The 17,467-nt window shown below is 45.4% G+C and overlaps 1 protein-coding gene across 4 annotated transcripts in view; it reads right to left on the reverse strand.

The window, feature by feature from the left end:
• RERE (arginine-glutamic acid dipeptide repeats) overlaps positions 1 to 17,467 on the reverse strand; it is a 419,097-nt gene that overhangs the window by 56,546 nt on the left and 345,084 nt on the right. The gene's annotated exons all lie outside the window — the stretch shown is intronic.

Consider the following 17,467-nt stretch of genomic DNA (forward strand, 5'->3'; position numbering starts at 1 on the left):
CAGCACAACTGCTTTTCACCTGAGAACGAAGCTTCCCAGAGTGTTGAACAGAAAGGAGGGAAAAGGAATCAAACCTGGAGACTTTTCTCCAATAGGTCATCCTAGAGGGATTAAAAGGCCCTTTCGTTAATCTGAGGAATTCGCCAAGAAGACTGCGATATCCACGGAAGCCCACTGGGAGCCGGAACCCCAGCTGGCCTGACCAGCCATCGCCGTCATTAAAAGCCACTCCAAGGCACCAAATAATCATCAGCACCCCTTCCTCCTTCCCCACACTCCCCACCGTGCCCCCCCCACCCCGCCACCCCAGCAGTCCGGAGACTTTCACTTTGTCCCATTCCTCCCAGGCAGCCCCTCCCCAGCACCGTGGGGGCAGCTCCCAGGTCCTCGACCCCCACCTCTGAGCCCCCCGCGTTGGGCTCTCGGTTCGAAGCTTGGTCCCGCAAGACAAACCCCAGCCACACTTCCCGGCCAGGCGGCCTGGCAGCCACAGGTACGCCGCGACGGCCGCACTCAGGGTCCGGGCGGCGAGAGGCCGCGCCTGTCACTCGACTCCGGCTCCGGCTCCACAAAGCGCAGGGCGGAGGCGGCCGGGGCGGCTCGGCGTGTGACCGCGGCGGGGCCGCGCGGCGCGGGGCGCGGGGGGCGCGGGGCTGGGGCTGCCGCTGCCGGGGGAGGAGGCTGGAGCGCAGCGCGTAGAGCCCAGCGCGGCCGCGGGAGGCTGCAAAAGGCGGCCTGGATCTCCGTGCCCGCCCGTCGGCCCCGAGCTCTGTCCCCGCCCGGCCCCCAGCCTGAGGCTCCGCGGTCAGAGCCTCCGGCCCCCGGCGCTGGTATCTCGGTTTCCTCCCTCCGAACAGCAGGAGTAAATCCGAGCAGCAGAGCGCAGAAACTTCCTCTTACCGCGGTGAGCCCGAGCACAGGGCACCCGCGGGGCCCGAGCCGGCCCGAGCCGCCACTCGGGACTCTTCCCAGGCCGCTCCGTCTCCAGTCCTCCTTCCGGGCGGGCAGAGTCAGCAGCGCGACAGCCACACGCCCACCGCCCTTGGACTGCGAAATGGGGGGGTGGCCCCGACGACCCTCACGGTCCCTTCCGGCCCAGGATTGTGGCCGGCAGCTCCGCCGGGCCCAGGGATTAGCCTGCACCTCGCAGGGCGCCGTTTCACAACTAAATCACCGCGGAAGCTTCCCAGCCAATAAATCACCTGCCCACCGGGAGGAGAGTCCCTCCCACTCCCGATGTTTGTTTGAGACCAGTCGGGCAAATTCAGTGAATAGCCAGACTTGGCCTGCAAGACAGATCTGCAACCTCCTACTCCATTCCTGGAGGCTCTGCATTTTCAGCTTTCACCCCCTTTCTAAGATATGACTCATCATTGTCAGTTTCCAATACAATTTGTATAGTTCAAAGGAAAAATCTGTCAAGGCACAGGAAAGCAGCTCTCCTCTCATCTTAAGAAGAGTGACCTTTGTTACGTGCATGATCAACACGCAGCCTGAGCTCCGTGCAGAACGTGTCCTCTGGGAATGCCGCAAGGCAAGAAGACTGTCCTGCCCTCAAGGAGCTCCAGTTCCGCAGGCCGGCAAGTGAAGGGATCACTCTCTGGGCCCTTGGAAAGGCAGCGGAGGGACGAAGCGCTATGAATGAGACTAGAAGGAAGCAGCTTGATCTGCTGGTGTCTCAGAGGAAGGGACAAGGAAGAACGGGCCTGCCCGGTGGGCTCCGGCAGGGCTTCCAGCAGAGGAGTCACACAGCAAGGGCACAGAGAACATTCTAGGAACTGCAAGGAGGACAGGGTATACAGAAAGGAGTGCCAGCAGGTAAGACTGAAGAGGCAGGAGAGATCAGGTTGCAGACAGCCTTTAAGCCAGGCTTAAAGTGTCATGGTCCTAACCGCAGGCCAGTTAAAAAAGCACAAGCCATCCACGGAAAGACTGGATAAGGGTTGCTCCAGGGGCAGTGTGGCCTACGTCACGAATTAGGGACAGACTGGCTGCAATGCACAGAGACTAGTTAAGAAGGAGGCTGGTGAGATAACTAACCCAGGTGTGAGAAAAGGGCCAGAACTCTACCTCAGCTATCAGCTTAATTTGCTCTTTAAGTAATTACTGAGCATACAGCACTGGGAGGGATTTTTTTTAGGGGGCAGCCATAGACCTTTATTAAAACTGTGATTCATTTTCAGAAGGTAAGATAAATGCGTGTGAAGTTATTATAGAACAATCTGAGACTTCATTCAGCTGAGCATAAGTAGTGAAGTGTAAATCATCAGGGGAGCAGGGGAGCCAGGAAGAGGGATGGAGGGTCGTGGTCCAGGATACCTTCACCAAGGCAGCGAGACAGGCTAGACCACGAAGAACCAACAGCATTTACAGAGGTGGAGGGGAGTGGGAAGACCCTCCATGAAGCACAGAGGTGGAGAATGGGAAGCGGGTTCCGGGTGCGGGGGGCTATATAAAGTTGAGGTGGGTGATCTGGCATGACTCAGACGGTGGAATGCCAGGACTATGTAATCTGCATGTAAGCTTGATGCCAAAGGACATGCAATAGGCTCACGGCGGGGGGGGGGGGGGGGGGTGGGCTGGCACAATGAAGGGGGCAGCTTGGAGAGGAGAAGTCTGAAACATCAGGGTAATGTGTCAGATTGGGGAAAACCTAAGTTCACGTCCCGATTCTTCTACTTATTATGATGTAATCACCAAGTATAATCCATTCAACTAGTGGTTATTAAGGGCCTATTATATGCTAGGAACCTCACATACATTAATCCAAAACCCTTATAACCTAGAAGGAAGTACTACTAGTACTATCTGCATTTTCCAGACAAGAAAGCTAAGGCACAGATGGTTAAGCAGCCAGACCAAGGTCACCTAACTCTTCAGAGCAAGGACAGAATACAAACCCAGGGTCCAAATTCCAATTCCTGCAGTGCCACTCTCTCAGTAAAATGGAGATATGAGTCTATAGAGGGAGCTGTTTTCAGGCATTGTACCATTACCTGTGGCTCTGCCCTCTCCTGCTGGCCCTAACCACATCACCAATTCCTACTGGCCCCAACCACATCACCAAGCCCTCAGCATTCTTCCTAAGAAAGGTCTTTCAAAGCCCTCCTTTCTTACCCATTCTGATGCTAGTCCCAGGCCAAGCCCTTATCTCTCTCTCCTAGTAGCTACAATTTAAGCCCATCACCCCCATCTGGCTATGTATAAGCCTCTACCAAGGAATATTTCCAAACCACATGTCATCATGAGTCCCATACTGTCTTGCCTCAAACCCCAACTTGAAAAGAGCTCCTTGGCCTCTTCAGAATGGTGTTTACACCCCTTAGCTCTTAATTCAAGACCCCTAGGATCCTGTCTCTGCCTACATTTCCAATCAGATGTCCAGTAATGGCAACTGGTCCACTGCACCCTTTGTTGAACTCTAGACTCTGGGACATCTTTTCTATTCCTCTCCATGGTCTACCCAAGGTACTTTCAGTTTACCTCAAACCCAAGCTCAAATCCCTCCCCTGTGACATAAAACTTCCCTGACCATTCCATCCCATTCACTTGGGAGGTGTTTATTTGTTTATTTGTATAAGGTGTTTATTTATATAAGGCCTCACGTACGCATGGAGTCCGTAAGCCCTGAGAAGACAAGAAGTGTATCTTCAGTCATTTTGCCTCCATAGCTATAGCATTAGGCAGCTGGAGCTCCCTAGTTTGGGATGCAGAAGTGAAACAAGCATGAGCTGACAAGGGCCTGGGCTTGGGTGGTCAGGGCAGGAAGGGACTGGTAAAAGCCAAAGAATACATCTTGAACTCTAACAACAGAGTTGACCTGCTCAGCTCCACGGCACCAAACTCTGCTGATTTTCCTCCTATCAACCGTCTTGATTCTTTACTCAACTTGTACATGTTAGAGCTCTTCTCGAGGCTTTGTTCTAGGCTTTCTGTTCTCTAGACCCCCTCCCAATGCGATCTCTACTGCTTCCTTGGCTTTCAGTATCACCCAAGATTGTCCTTACTACATCTAAGGCTACATCTATGGTTCAGGTCCAGCGGGAACACTTGCTCGAATGTCTCAGAGACATTTCAAACTAACTACTTCCAGAGATATGAATTCAAAATCTGGTGGTGAACAAAGACCACCAATGTCAATGTGTATCAGTGACTGTGCTACCAAGTGCAAAAGCACCATTAGTCCTACTTGAAGAAAAAAAGAAAAAAGAAAAAAGAAAGAAAGAAAAAAAAGGAAGTAAAAGCTTCATGTGGCCTGTACTGTTACTTCTCTATGGAAAGCCACAAGGCCTCAAAACTGGCAAAACATCTGCTTCTCAGAGACCAGCCTTTACCTTGTGGTTTACCAGAAATGTAGAGTAGCCTTTAAAATCGAAACAAAGCCAACTCAGAGCAGTCAATGATGAGAATAGGTCAGTATGTTAAGTGGGTTTCTGAGGCCTTAGGCTCCTTTCCCTCTATTAATTCATCTCTCTTCAAATGAGACCTTGAAGGTTTTCAGACTTTAATTTAATAATTAACGCTACTGACTTAAAAACAGGCAGGTACTATACGCTTCTAAATGAAAATTCATAGACACAGTCTGTTTCTTAATAGCCTTCGAGTAGGTGAACTGAAATTCAGCATGTCCAGTGCTGAAATTCAAACCCTTATGAATTACTTCTATGTCCATTAGTTTTTCTGTCCCTGGCAGTGCACAGATATTAGAATGCTAGCATGCCGGGGGTGAAGGAGAAAGAAGACTGTTCATTTATGAGGCAGTAACTTTGCCTCAGTCACGGCTCCCAGAGCTCAGCAGCCCTGCCTTTTGATACTCCACAGGCCTGCCATCCAGCCACGCTCAGATGCATGAGCTCAGGATCTTGGGGTGTTGGCACTTGTTTCTCCAGTGCTGTTTGTTTCCATTCAACCTGTGTGTTTCCCAGGAGCACAAAACAAGTCCTTTTCTATTTTTGAATGCCAAAGCCAGATAAGATCCAAATATAAATATCAATTTATTTATGGCAAGGATGCTGTCCTTTGCTTTGTTTTACCACTTAGTTTGCAACTGTGCTCCAGCTTTTATTTTATTTATTGAAATACACTTTGAGGGGCCCTGGGTGGTTCAGTTGGTTAAACATCGGCCTTTGGCTCAGGTCATGATCCCAGGGACCTGGGATGGAGCCCCTTGTTGGTCTCCCTGCTCAGCAGGGAGTCTGCTTCTCCCTCTCCCTCTCGCCCGACTCCTGTATGTGCGTGCACTCTCTCTCAAAGGAATCTTTCAGATTCCTTAAAATCTTTTTTAAAAAAAGAAATATATTTTGACATATATATTTAAGGTGCACAACATGTTAATTTGATTAATTTATATGCTGTACTATGACTCCCACTGCAATGATAACTGGCACCTCTATCATGTTATATAATTATTCTCTAGTTTATAGACAAATTGCCATAGTTTTCTATTATTGAGCTGAAACTTTATATCACCATTAGGAGTTACCTACCTATAATTCCTAGTAGAGACCATTTAACTCCTGGCTTTAAAAAGCGAGTTACCTGAACATAGCACTTTTAACAGACTCTGCAATGCGAAACTCTTATTTCTCGTTCTCAGTAGAACGGGAGAATAGGACACCGGAACTCAGAAGTCCTGGGGTCGTGTCTGCTCCTCTGTACCTTAAAGGAAATTCCGATAAACAGGATATAATCTTTTTAAAGATTATTTATTTATTTGATAGAGAGAGAGAGAGATCACAAGCAGGCAGAGAGGCAGGAGGTGGCGGGGTGGTGGCGGGGGGCGGGAGCTGAGGCGAGAGTCCCATGCTGAACTCGATCCCAAGACCCTGGGATCATGATCTGACCCGAAGGCAGAGGCTTAACCCACTGAGCCACCCAGGTGCCCCGATAAACAGGATATAATTAATAGGAACTAACTTTAAACAGGAGATAATTAATAAATAAGCATAATTGGGTCCAAATGAAGTAACGTTCTCCCTTACAATAAAGCAAATGTTCAAAAGTTCCTTGTGCTGTAGCTGTGCCTGTCCCATGTCAAAGCCTCCCAAGCCCTGTGCACTGGCCTCCCCAGATGCTGATCCTCTCCGCTCTTGGGGTGGCCGCGTGGGTCTAGGGCAAGCATCTTCATCGTCACATGTCAGTGACAGGAGAACACAGGGTAACAGCACGGTACGCAACAAAAGAAATGGCTCTGCTGAGTGTCACAGCCACACGCTGTCTCAAGGACTCCTAGTGTGTGGCCTCACCTAAGCACCACAAGGACCTTACAAGGCAGGGGCTACTACCATCTCCATTTCGCAGATGGGAAAACTAACCACATGTCAGCAAATCCTTGAACCAGGATGGAAGCTATCAAGGGTGACATACGTGAACCTTAGGGATGGGGGGAGGTCTAGAACTGGAGTCCAGCACAGGGTGCAGGTGAGGGGTACAATAAGCATCTTTGGTTTGTATTTGTATTTAAAGATTTAAGTATTTCCTCCTGATCTGTAAGTGGTAAGTGTAAGCTATATTCTAGTAACTTAAACTTATTCTTGCTTCAATTTGTTCACCTTTTAAATTGGCCATAAAATACCTGTCCTATCTATCTCAAAACCATTACTCTGCATATCAAATTGGATAGCGCCCAGAAGTGTACTGGGCTGGGAGTAACTCTTGCAGAAGGTAAGGTGTGTTCATCTCTCTCACCTACCTGGGAAACGCCCACCACGGCTCATCTCCAGCGAGGGCTCTGACCTCTGTCTGCAGCAGATAAAGAAGCAGGAAGAGGGGGCTGTGCTACAAAAATGGCTAAAAGATAACTCTGCATTAACCCCTGGCTGAGAGCTTTCCAAATTAACTCCCTCTGGTGAATTTTAACTAGTGAATCACAGTCAGAGACTCACCAGGATTTCGGAGAAGCCATTTCTACTCAGTCCTCTTACATAACTGTTTGGAAAACACTGTAGGTATTAAAATGATTCCCACTGTGAAAATGGCTCCTTCTGCTCTACCCCGTTTTCTGCACGAAATTTTATGTTAATAACTTACTGGTTCTCAGGGGACTGAAGAGCAGGCAGAGCTGCAAATAAGCGAACTTCAGTTTTCCCCACCAGAGACACAAAAATGCAAGACCCTATGCCAGGCAGCGAGTAAGAGGAGTATGTCCACGGCTCTTCTGAGGTATAGAGCAGCACAAGAAAATCAAAGATGTATTCTACGGGGTAGGGTGAAAGAAGAGAACACCGAGGCCAAGCAGAGAGAAACGAAGGCCTCTCCGAACGTGTATGCTGCACAATGCCTACCAGCTCCTTAGTGGCTCTCACTGTCCAACCACTGCTGAGAACCCACTGCGCATCATCAGTACAGTCCTGTACGTTACAGACTGCCATCACCTCACACCCAAACACGTTTCCTGCTGGATATATAACACTAATAAAGTAGCACTGCATTTTTGGTTTTAAATATTTAACACCCAGATGAAATGGTGACCTAAGGTAAGGTACTACACCTCTCCAATAAATGGCATCACCATCAATTTGCCTGTGAGGAGACATGCCAGCAAGCCATGGTGGGCATTTCTAAGGGTTCTAGTATGTGCTCCTGACTTCTCATCCCACTTTGGAAGTACACTCTGAACTTACTAGCATTATTCCAGGATAGTTTATAATTTCATTAAACTTGCTACAGTTGACCCTTGAACAATGTGGGGCTTAGGGCACTGGCACCCTCCTCAGCAGCTAAATATCTATGCATAACTCCTTACTCACCAAAACTAAGTACTGATAGTCTACTGTTGACTGGAAGTCTTACCAGTTAACAGGTCATTAACACATATGTGGTATGTTACACATACTATTCACTGTATTCTTACAATAAAGACAGAGGAAAGCAAATGTTATTAAGAACAACATAAAGAGGCACCTGGATGGCTCAGTCAGTTAAACATCTTACTTTGACTCAGGTCATGATCTTGGGGTCCTGGGATCAAGTCCTGTGTCGGGCTCCCCGCTCAGCAGGGAGCCTGCTTTTCCTTCTCCCTCTGTGCCTTCCCCTGCTTGTGCTCTCTCTCTCTCTCTCTCTTTCAAATAAATAAAATCTTTAAAAAACAAGAAAGAAAAGAAAATCATAAGGAAGGGGCACCAGCTGGCTCAGTTGGTAGAGTACACGACTCTTGATCTCCGGGTTGTGAGTTCAAGACCCATGTTGGATGTACAGCTTATTTCAAAAATAAAATAATAATGATCAAAAGGAAAAAGAGAAAATGATAAGGAAGAAGAAATACATTTATAGTACTCTATTTCAAAAAAGCCCATGTGTAAGTGAGCCAGTTTAAACCTGTGTTGCTCACGGGCCAGCTGTAGTTTAAGAACAGCCAACAAGACAACAATATAAAACAGTAATTACATTTCTATGATGACTCTCAAATCTCTCTCCACATCGGACATTCCCCACCTCGGGCTCACACCTGAACTTTCTCCTTAGAGTAACATCTCCCACAGACTCAGGGTACCACAATCTCGGTGTGGACACTGATGGGTCCCAGACCACATCCTCCTCCATATGCTCTCCAAGACAGGGGCCACTGGGGCCATTCTAGAGATGAGGAAGCTGAGGTTCATGTAAATTAAGTATCCTGTCCCAATCCATACTAATGCAGACAGGATGGAGAAGTAAAAACGAGGTCTCAAAATTGGATTAACTGCTTAGAATCTATATGTAAAAAACATTCTATTGTGTCTACTTATGGCAAAGGAACTAAAGAGTATTGTACTTAAAAAAAAAAAAAAAAGACCCTAAAAGAAATGTTACATATAGTTAATACTTGCTTTTTGAAACAAAAGAGATCATATGCTGTATAGCCATGTTAAAACATTTTCTCACAAAACAACTCAGCTTCAAGTACATGGCTCTGCCACTTGGTAACTCCATTGCTTAGGAAAGTCACCATCCTTCTCTCGGGTTTCCGAGCACTTCTGTAAGAGGAGCCTTTGGGCCTTCTGCTACCTGTAAAGCCTCAACAGTCAATGCCTCTAGTTCTTGACCACTGGGAGGTGCAGTGAGGTAGGCAGCCTCTCTCCTACACAGACGAGAGCTAAATTCTTCAAAATAAGACCCTGTTAATGCAGGGCATGTCTTCTCAACTGCCTTTACTTGGAAATTCAGAAGATTAGTCGAAGATATCTTTTTTTTTTTTTTTAAAGATTTTACTTATTTATTTGACAGAGATCACAAGCAGACAAAGAGGAAGGCAGAGAGAGAGGGAAGCAGAGAGCCCGATGTGGGGCTCGAACCCAGGACCCTGCGATCATGACCTGAGCCGAAGGCAGAGGCCCCAACCCACTGAGCCACCCAGGCGCCCCAGTCGAAGATATCTTTAACATTAAATAAATTCTAGTTTTAGGGGAACCTGGGTGTCTCAGTTGGTGAAGCATCCGACTCCTGGTTTCGACTCAGGCCATGATCTCGTGGGTCATGAGACTGAGCCCTGTGTTGGGTTCTGTGATCAGTAGGGAGTCTGCTTGGGATTCTCTCCCTCTGCTCCTCCCCCAACTGGTGTGCATGCTCATGCAAATTAATTAATTAGTTAATTAATTCTTACTTTAACAACAACAACAACAATGAAAGACCTATTTCCCTGCCTCGTCCCAAAAGATTTGATAGTACTTACGACAGAAACCCAAATCCGGGCCTGTCCATTTCTAAGAGAAGTCTTCTCTAGGATCAAATATGGCAGCTGCTAAGCTGTCACAGAGACATTCTCTTTTTTGTTCTTTTCCTTTCCTTTCTAATCTTCCAAAGCCCAAAGAGTACAGGAACAAGAATGGGGGAAGATAGGGCTAACATAATTCTGCCCTGGTCCTTCCACCTTTCTTCATTCTTGAGTATCATGATCATGGACAGCTCCTGGTTCCAATCACTATTTTATATAACCCTGCCCCCATAAGATATTAGCTAAAGAAACAGAACATAAAGGGGAAATGAAGTGTCAGGTCCAAAATTATTTGAGGCCAGTGGGAGGAGTCCAGCAGACCTCTTACCTCCCCAGCTGACTCCTTCTCACATGCCCCAGAAACAGCTACAAAAGCTGGGCAGCTGTCAAGTCAGCCCTTACTCCCTTGCCACATCTGTAACAATAGTACAATCAGAGAATGTTGAAGTTGGAAGGAAGTGTAGGGCATCTAACCATGCCAAAATTCTCATTTTACAGACAAGGATCACATACTCTTTAAAACAAAACAAACTAAAACACACATATCCACAAGGCCTTGTATTTGCGACAAACTGTGTTTCTCTCCCATCCCACATGATGCTCTTATTTATGGAGTGATGAAAACACTCTTCCCTCCACTGAGGAGTGGGTCTCTGTCTCTATCCCTGACCCTGGGTGGACCTTTCAAACTGGCTTGACGAATGTAACAGAAGTGACACTGGGTAACATGAAGCTAGGTCATAAAAAAAGCTACACAGCTTCTACCCAGCTCTCCCTCTCCAGGCACATGTCTTTGGAGCCCTGAGCCACCATATTAAGGAGTCCAGCTGTCTTGAAGCCACTGTGCTACAGAGACCACACAAGGACAGAGAGAGATGCAGGTTCCAGCTCTTCCAGCCCTTGGCCATTTGCGTCCTTCTCACCCAGACTCATGAGTCAAAGAAACTTCAAGATGACTCCGACCCCATCCACCAGCAACCTCATGAAAGTCCCCCAAGCCAGAGCCACACAGCTGAGCCATTCCTAAATTTTGATCCCACAGAAACTGTGACATAATAAATGGTCACTGCTGTTTTAAGTTGAGGTCATTTTTATTGTTGGGGTAATCTGTTATGCAGGAATAGGAAACCACTATAAGATTCATTACAAAACCACAAAAAACTTTAGCCTCCATGTCAGTCGACTATTAATTAATTAAATGAGCCAGTAAACTATTTTCCAGTTAGACTCCCTAAAACGATGTGCATGCCTTATCATTCTGTATAATCTTACTGATTTAACACACATCTCTTATTGCCATAGGATATGACATAATATATAGGATCCTGAATACATAAGAAAATCTGTCCACTACTATATCCCTAGCACCTAGAACAGCACCTGACACAAACCACAGGTGATCAACAACCACTGGTTGAATTAATAAATGAATGTTATCTGCAGGTGAGCTGGTTTGGTCTTCCCATAACATCATTTGATTTCCTAGCCCACCTGCTCTCCAGCTTGACTCAGTGCCTCCTGATCAGTGTTCACTGTTAAGTTTCTAACTCTCTAATTACTAACTACCAAATGATTTGACACCAACTTTCCTGTGCATTCAAATGTACAAGCCCCACTACAGAAACCACACCATCCCATTCTGTGATGCCAGCTTGGCACCCAGAGTGAAGCCAGTGATTTTCTTTTCAACACAACTGTGTTAGTTAAACCCTTCCCAGGTGGGCTCAAATGTCAAGTGTTGAAGTTTAGTCAGTATTCCACTTCTCCATTCAAAGACCAAATGCCCCAAGGGAAAACGACCTCATGTTGGATGGTTTACATAGCAACTGAGCCCACTAGTAAAGACCACTGCGCCAGACCATACAGCTTTGTCTATATGCTCCTCTGAGTCTAGATGATTACGCTGAGTATATGGAAGTCCCGTTGTTATTTCAGGCCTAACAAAGCACTACCACTGGGTGACTATCAGAATGCTTCAATGCACTTTCAAGTCAAATGAGAAGTGCGTAGTTAGGCAGCAGCATTAACAGATGTAGAAATACCTCTTGCCAATTACGGCTGCCCAACTATGCCCAAATTAAAAATAACCCAACACTAATAACAGAACCCAAATGCGCATCCCTGTAATACCACCATAAAATTTCCACATAAATGTCCCTGTAAAGTGGCTCATAAATAAGTCATTAAAAAAAGTAGAACTCAGCACAGGAGGAAGAAAGAGGAAACTCAAAAAAGAAATGTGGCTTGTCTGTAAGTTACAAGGGAAAAAAGAAGTAGAGATCTTTAATCAGGAAGCCCTTTGCGAAAATTAAAACTAAAGAGTCTAGATCCGTGGCTGCCCAACAGAAACTGATTGGGAGCCACAAATGTGACCCAAACATGTAACTTAAATTTTCTAGTACTTGTATTTTAGAAACAGGTAAAATTAATTTTAGTGATACAATTTAAGTTGATATATCCAAAATATCAACACATAATCAATATAAAAAAATTTTTAAGATTTTATTAATTTATTTGACAGCAAGAGAGGGCACACAAGCAGGAGAAGTGGGAGAGGCAGAGGGAAAGAGGGAGAAGCAGGCTTCCTGCTGAGCAGGGAGCCCGATGTAGAGCTCAATCCCAGGACCTGGAGATCATGACCTGAGGCGAAGGCAGATGGCTAAGGACTGAGCCACCCAGACGCCCCTCAATATAACAATATTAATGAAATGTTTTAAATTCTCTTTATCCTACTCAGTCTGCAAAATCCAGTGTATATTGTATATTTAAAGCTCATCTCAACTTGGACTAGCATACATTTCAGGTGCTCAACAGCCACATGTGGTTAGTGGGTACCATTATCAGTGCATGTCTAGAATGATCCTTACTTCTTTTTTGTAAAACATTAGAACCCAAAGCACCAAAAGTTTTCTATTAGGGAGGCAGAACACCTAAATTGGTCAGAATTATGGACAATGGTATCACATACACAATCCTAAACGAAACACAATTAATAAAGGCTTGTTATTTCAAATTAAGTAAAATCTGTCTTCCAGAAGAACTTAAAGCAAACTCAGAAGCTGCTATGATTTGTCCCTCTTCCCAAACAGAGGAAACTGAGGCCCTGACCAGCATCAGAGGTTCACTTCAGTTCTTGCCACAGAAGGGGCTCCTGGACTTTGCTTTCCCTTCATGACAAGGGCCAGGGTTCCTCATTGAATTTGTTCATTTTAAACCATCTCCAAAAGGGGAGGGAGATCAATTATTCCTTGAGGAAATGCAGGGGAGTGAGGGGGAAGAAGAGTGTATTTCAATTACAAAAGGCAAACCTTGGCCATAAGGCAGATCTCTGTCTAGCCAGTGGTTATTATTTCTATTACAGGCATCCCATTTGGTCTCCTGCCATCCCCAAGCAGAATGGCTACCACATAGAGTCCCTCAAGGGAGGGTCCCACATCACGGCCTGGTAATGGGCCCCACCACAAGGCTGCTCTGGTGGCTTTTGTTTGGAACAATAGTGCTCCCATGATACCTCACTCTTGCTTGAAAATATTGGTATTAAGGGAGCATGAACACAGCTGTGTGTAAATTACACAAACAGATTAGATCTGTATATTTATAAGGAATACAAACATACTAATAGCACATTTACATACACAGATGCATTGGGCTGCATGCAGAGTGAAGTTTGAGTTCCAAAGTATTTCCTGCTCACATTCCTTAAAATTTTACAGAAAGAAATGGTTAAGAAGTGCTCAGCCTGCTAAGTCAGGCTAAGACTCTTTCACCCTATGCAGAATGCCTCCCCAAATTAATTCCTCTTCATCTCCACCTGCAATACTAGAGTATTTGAGACTCTATAAAGGGGAAACGTCCAAAAGAATTTAAAAACTCACTTTTATAACAAAAATATATTAATATGGGATAATTTCCATGGTTAAAAGGTTATAATTATAAATGGGGGGGGGCACAAAAGAAGGCAGTATAGGTGGAAGCAGAAAGTGAGAAGAATCTGGAAGTTCAGAATTAACTTGTCCTAAAATGACAGCTCTCCCACACACATGGATGCAGACATGTACAAAGAAGAAGGCCTACTTAAGTATCTATTAACACAGCACATAGTAAGGCAGGATTTTTGGATTTTTCAGCTAATTTTGAAAAATGGAAAGCACTCAGTATTTTATGCTTCCTGCATCAAATCCAGAACACAGATACAGGCTATCAAGAAAGCAAGGCTACGGTTCTGCGTATGATTCTATCAAGGCTTCACAGATGACCCCAGGCATGCTTGCTCATGGAAAGAGTGCATCTCAAGTATCCTAATTTAAAAGAAAAAAAAAAAAAAAAAAAAGCACCAACTTTTAAGCTGCTGAGTGCCAGTAAAATTTAAAAAACTTGAAAAAGAGTAATGATCCAACTAAGTAAAAATATTAATCTATACAGGTACTGACAGACACATAATAACAAGCTATTAAGTACACTATAGGCCTTAATTTTATTCTTTTAAACAAAAATTGCAACAAAACCCTCCAACTGATATTTTTTCCCTTTTTGCTGGATGTGACTTGATAAACTCCTGGTTTAAAAAAGAAAAAAAAAAAGGTCCATTTCTGAGGCGTGGATTTACCACGCTCACAGTTCCACCAATAAATCATCTCCCGATCTGGGCTTGGAAAAGCACTGGCCACGGTTTGATTGCTCCAGCCCCGGGTTGCCAGGCAACCAACACAAGGGGGAAGTCTGAGAGCAGCTGACAGATAGCCAAGTGGCTGAAACAACAGACTTCTCTCTGTCAAAAATGTGTTTCAGAGAGCCACTTCCCCACCTCTGCTCTCTGCTAAACACTACACGATTGTAAAATCAAAATCAAAAGGCCACTGTAATAAAAACACACTTCCTGCTCAATTACTAATTGTTAAAAAGCTGTAAGGAGGTCCAGATCACATGGTGTATGGCAACAGAAATGTGAGGCTGTACATGAGATAAAGTCAGCAGCATGTGAGAAATCTGATCTAAACGCAGCTCTGCAGCTTCGAGTCCGAGTCCGGGGCCGTTGCGTGGAGCGAACCAGTTGCCTAAGAAAGCACCAGGAAGAAAGTAACGAATGTGGAGATGCTCCAGAGGCAAACCAAGGAGGAGCTAGGAAGCCATAGGTCTACGTTACTTAATAACAAAACCAAGAACCTTCTCAATTGTGTGGCATCCTGGAGATTACCAGTTTTCTCCTTCCACTCACTCTGGAGCATGGGAGGGTGTGTGTGTGTCCCTAAGGCCTGCCTGTATACTGGTTACAGTAGACACTGATATCCTTCAGAGGATGCCTGTTAATACGTCCAGGGTCTGATAGTCTAACATACCAGGCTTTTTAAAGTCATGCGGGGCTTGAACTCCCAACCTTGAGATCAAGAATCGCACGCTCCACCGAATGAGCCGGCCAGGCGCACCTACTGCAACATTTTAAACCCCTACCTGCACGCCCCCAGCTTATAATGTCGCACAGCACAGTGTGTCGCACATCACAGTGCTACCAAGCGCCCAGGCCATGTATGCAGCACTCTTTCATGAAACCGCTTCACCGAGCTGTCCTCCGGACTCCTTACAAACTGACTGTGGTATCTGGAAGAGGCCGGCACTCAGAAGAGGGTTCTTTACCTTTTTTGTGCCATGGGCACTTTCGGCAGTCTGGAAATGCCTAGCCTCTTCTAAAAATGGGTTTATATGCCTAAAATAAAATATATGGGATTACAAATAAAACCAGTCATATTGAAATCTACTTATCAAAACATTAAAAACTGTAAATACACATACTTTATTAGCATATTAAATAACAAGGTCATAGAGATTTTGGTTTTTGTTAGTTTGGGGGTGCTGTTTTGTTTTCTTTATAATATAGCTCTGATTATAAACGCCCAGAGGACAAAGACAATGATGGACTCATCACTCCCTCATCACAGCACTGCGCAGCCTGGTTCAGGGCCCAAGGCTGACCCACTGAAGCCTGGAAGATGTCTGCCAGGCTCCCAGGATGACTGGCCCTTTCCCTACCCTCAGGAGCCTATGGGGCCTGACTTTCCCTGGGCTTTCCCAGGGCCTAGGACTGGGCTTGGTAGGCAAGATTGTAGGTTCAAAGTCTGCAAACTAGGATGTGCAGACACAAAACAGACCCAAATGGTTCTAAGGGAATTCATTTCCAAGCCTTCTGCTTTCAAAGGGTTTCCTTCCTAAATTCGCGTGGTAACGTTCACTTGCCTGCAGCACACTCCTGTGGGAAAGGAACCCTTCCTTCACCTCCCCTCTCACCAAGGCCTTCCCCTCACAGCACAGGCGGAGCGCCACCCCTCTCCCACCTGGAATGCCAGCAGGCAGCGCTGCCCTGATGCAGAACCCCCCCAACCAAACAAAGGATCCATTCAAAACATTGATGGTGTTGACACAGTGACTAACTCTAAGGTCACGATAAGAAAGCCTTGCGCAAGTCAGGTACCTTCTCCTTCTTTGCTTTCAACAAAATTAAAGCAGGATCTAATGGCGTATCATCTGATAGATTACTACAAACCAAGTCTGGTGATCCATTATATTTTTGGCATTGTTATGGAAGGAATTCAAATTACAGAATGACACTGTAACAAAACCATTATTCCCATCTGCTTATTCATGCAAAAAAGGTTTATACATGCTTCTATCTACAAATACATGAAAAATAAGAACAAAAATCAATGCAGAACACGGTCTCTTTCTAACAGTAAATAATACTCATCCAAGAATTAATGCATTTAAAAAACTGAATCCATGGGGCGCCTGGGTGGCTCAGTGGGTTAAAGCCTCTGCTTTCAGCTCAGATCATGATCCCAGGGTCCTGGGATCAAGCCCCACATTGGGCTCCCTGCTCAGCAGGGAGCCTGCTTCCTCCTCTCTCTCTCTGCCTACTTGTGATCTCTGTCTGTCAAATAAATAAATAAAATGTTTAAAAAAAAAAAAAAACTGAATCCAGGGGTGCCTGGGTACTCAGTCGAATGAGTGTCTGCCTTCGGCTCAGGTCATGATCCTGGGGTCCTGGGATAGAGCCCCGCATCAGGCTCCCTGCTCAGCGGGGAGTCTGCTTGTCCCTCTCCCTCTGCCTCCTCCCCATGCTCATGCTCTCTCTCTCTGTGTCAGATGAATAAATAAAACCTTAAAAAAAAAAAAACCCGAATCCATCTTATTTCCAACAAATATTAAACAAAAATTAAATTTTATCAATATTTTATAATATCTTGTTTTGATCAACTGTATACTAATAATTATTATAACATAATTGGACAGAATTTCCCTTTTAACACTTAGAACTTTTATGTTAAGGAAATAACAGTATGTACATGTCTTTTGATACACAAACTTCTTGCTGCAGGGCATAGTGGAGGAGTGATCTGACAACAGATTCCCAAGCAGGAAATGTTTTTTTTCCCCCTTTGTAAATATTTACTTAGTTTCATTTGAGAGAGAGAGAGAGAGACTGCAGGCACAGAGGAGAGGGGCAAAAGGAGAGGGAGAGAAGCTTCAGCAGACTTCCATGCTGAGTGTGGAGCCTGACACGGGGCCCCATCCCAGGTTACCGAGATCACAACCTGCACTGAAACCAAGAATCAGATGCTGAACCGACTGAGCCACCCAGGTGCCCCAGGCAATGTTTAATACTAAGAATAAAGTCTATGGGGCAGTAGATTGAAGAAAAGTTACTAGTTACAGAAGTTAAAGGAGGGCAAGGAAAGACATAATGTAAAATTTTACTGCTAAAAAAGAGACCATTCATGTATTTTT

Source organism: Mustela nigripes, chromosome 14 (assembly GCF_022355385.1).
Source record: "Mustela nigripes isolate SB6536 chromosome 14, MUSNIG.SB6536, whole genome shotgun sequence".
Classification (NCBI taxonomy): Eukaryota; Metazoa; Chordata; class Mammalia; order Carnivora; family Mustelidae; genus Mustela; species Mustela nigripes.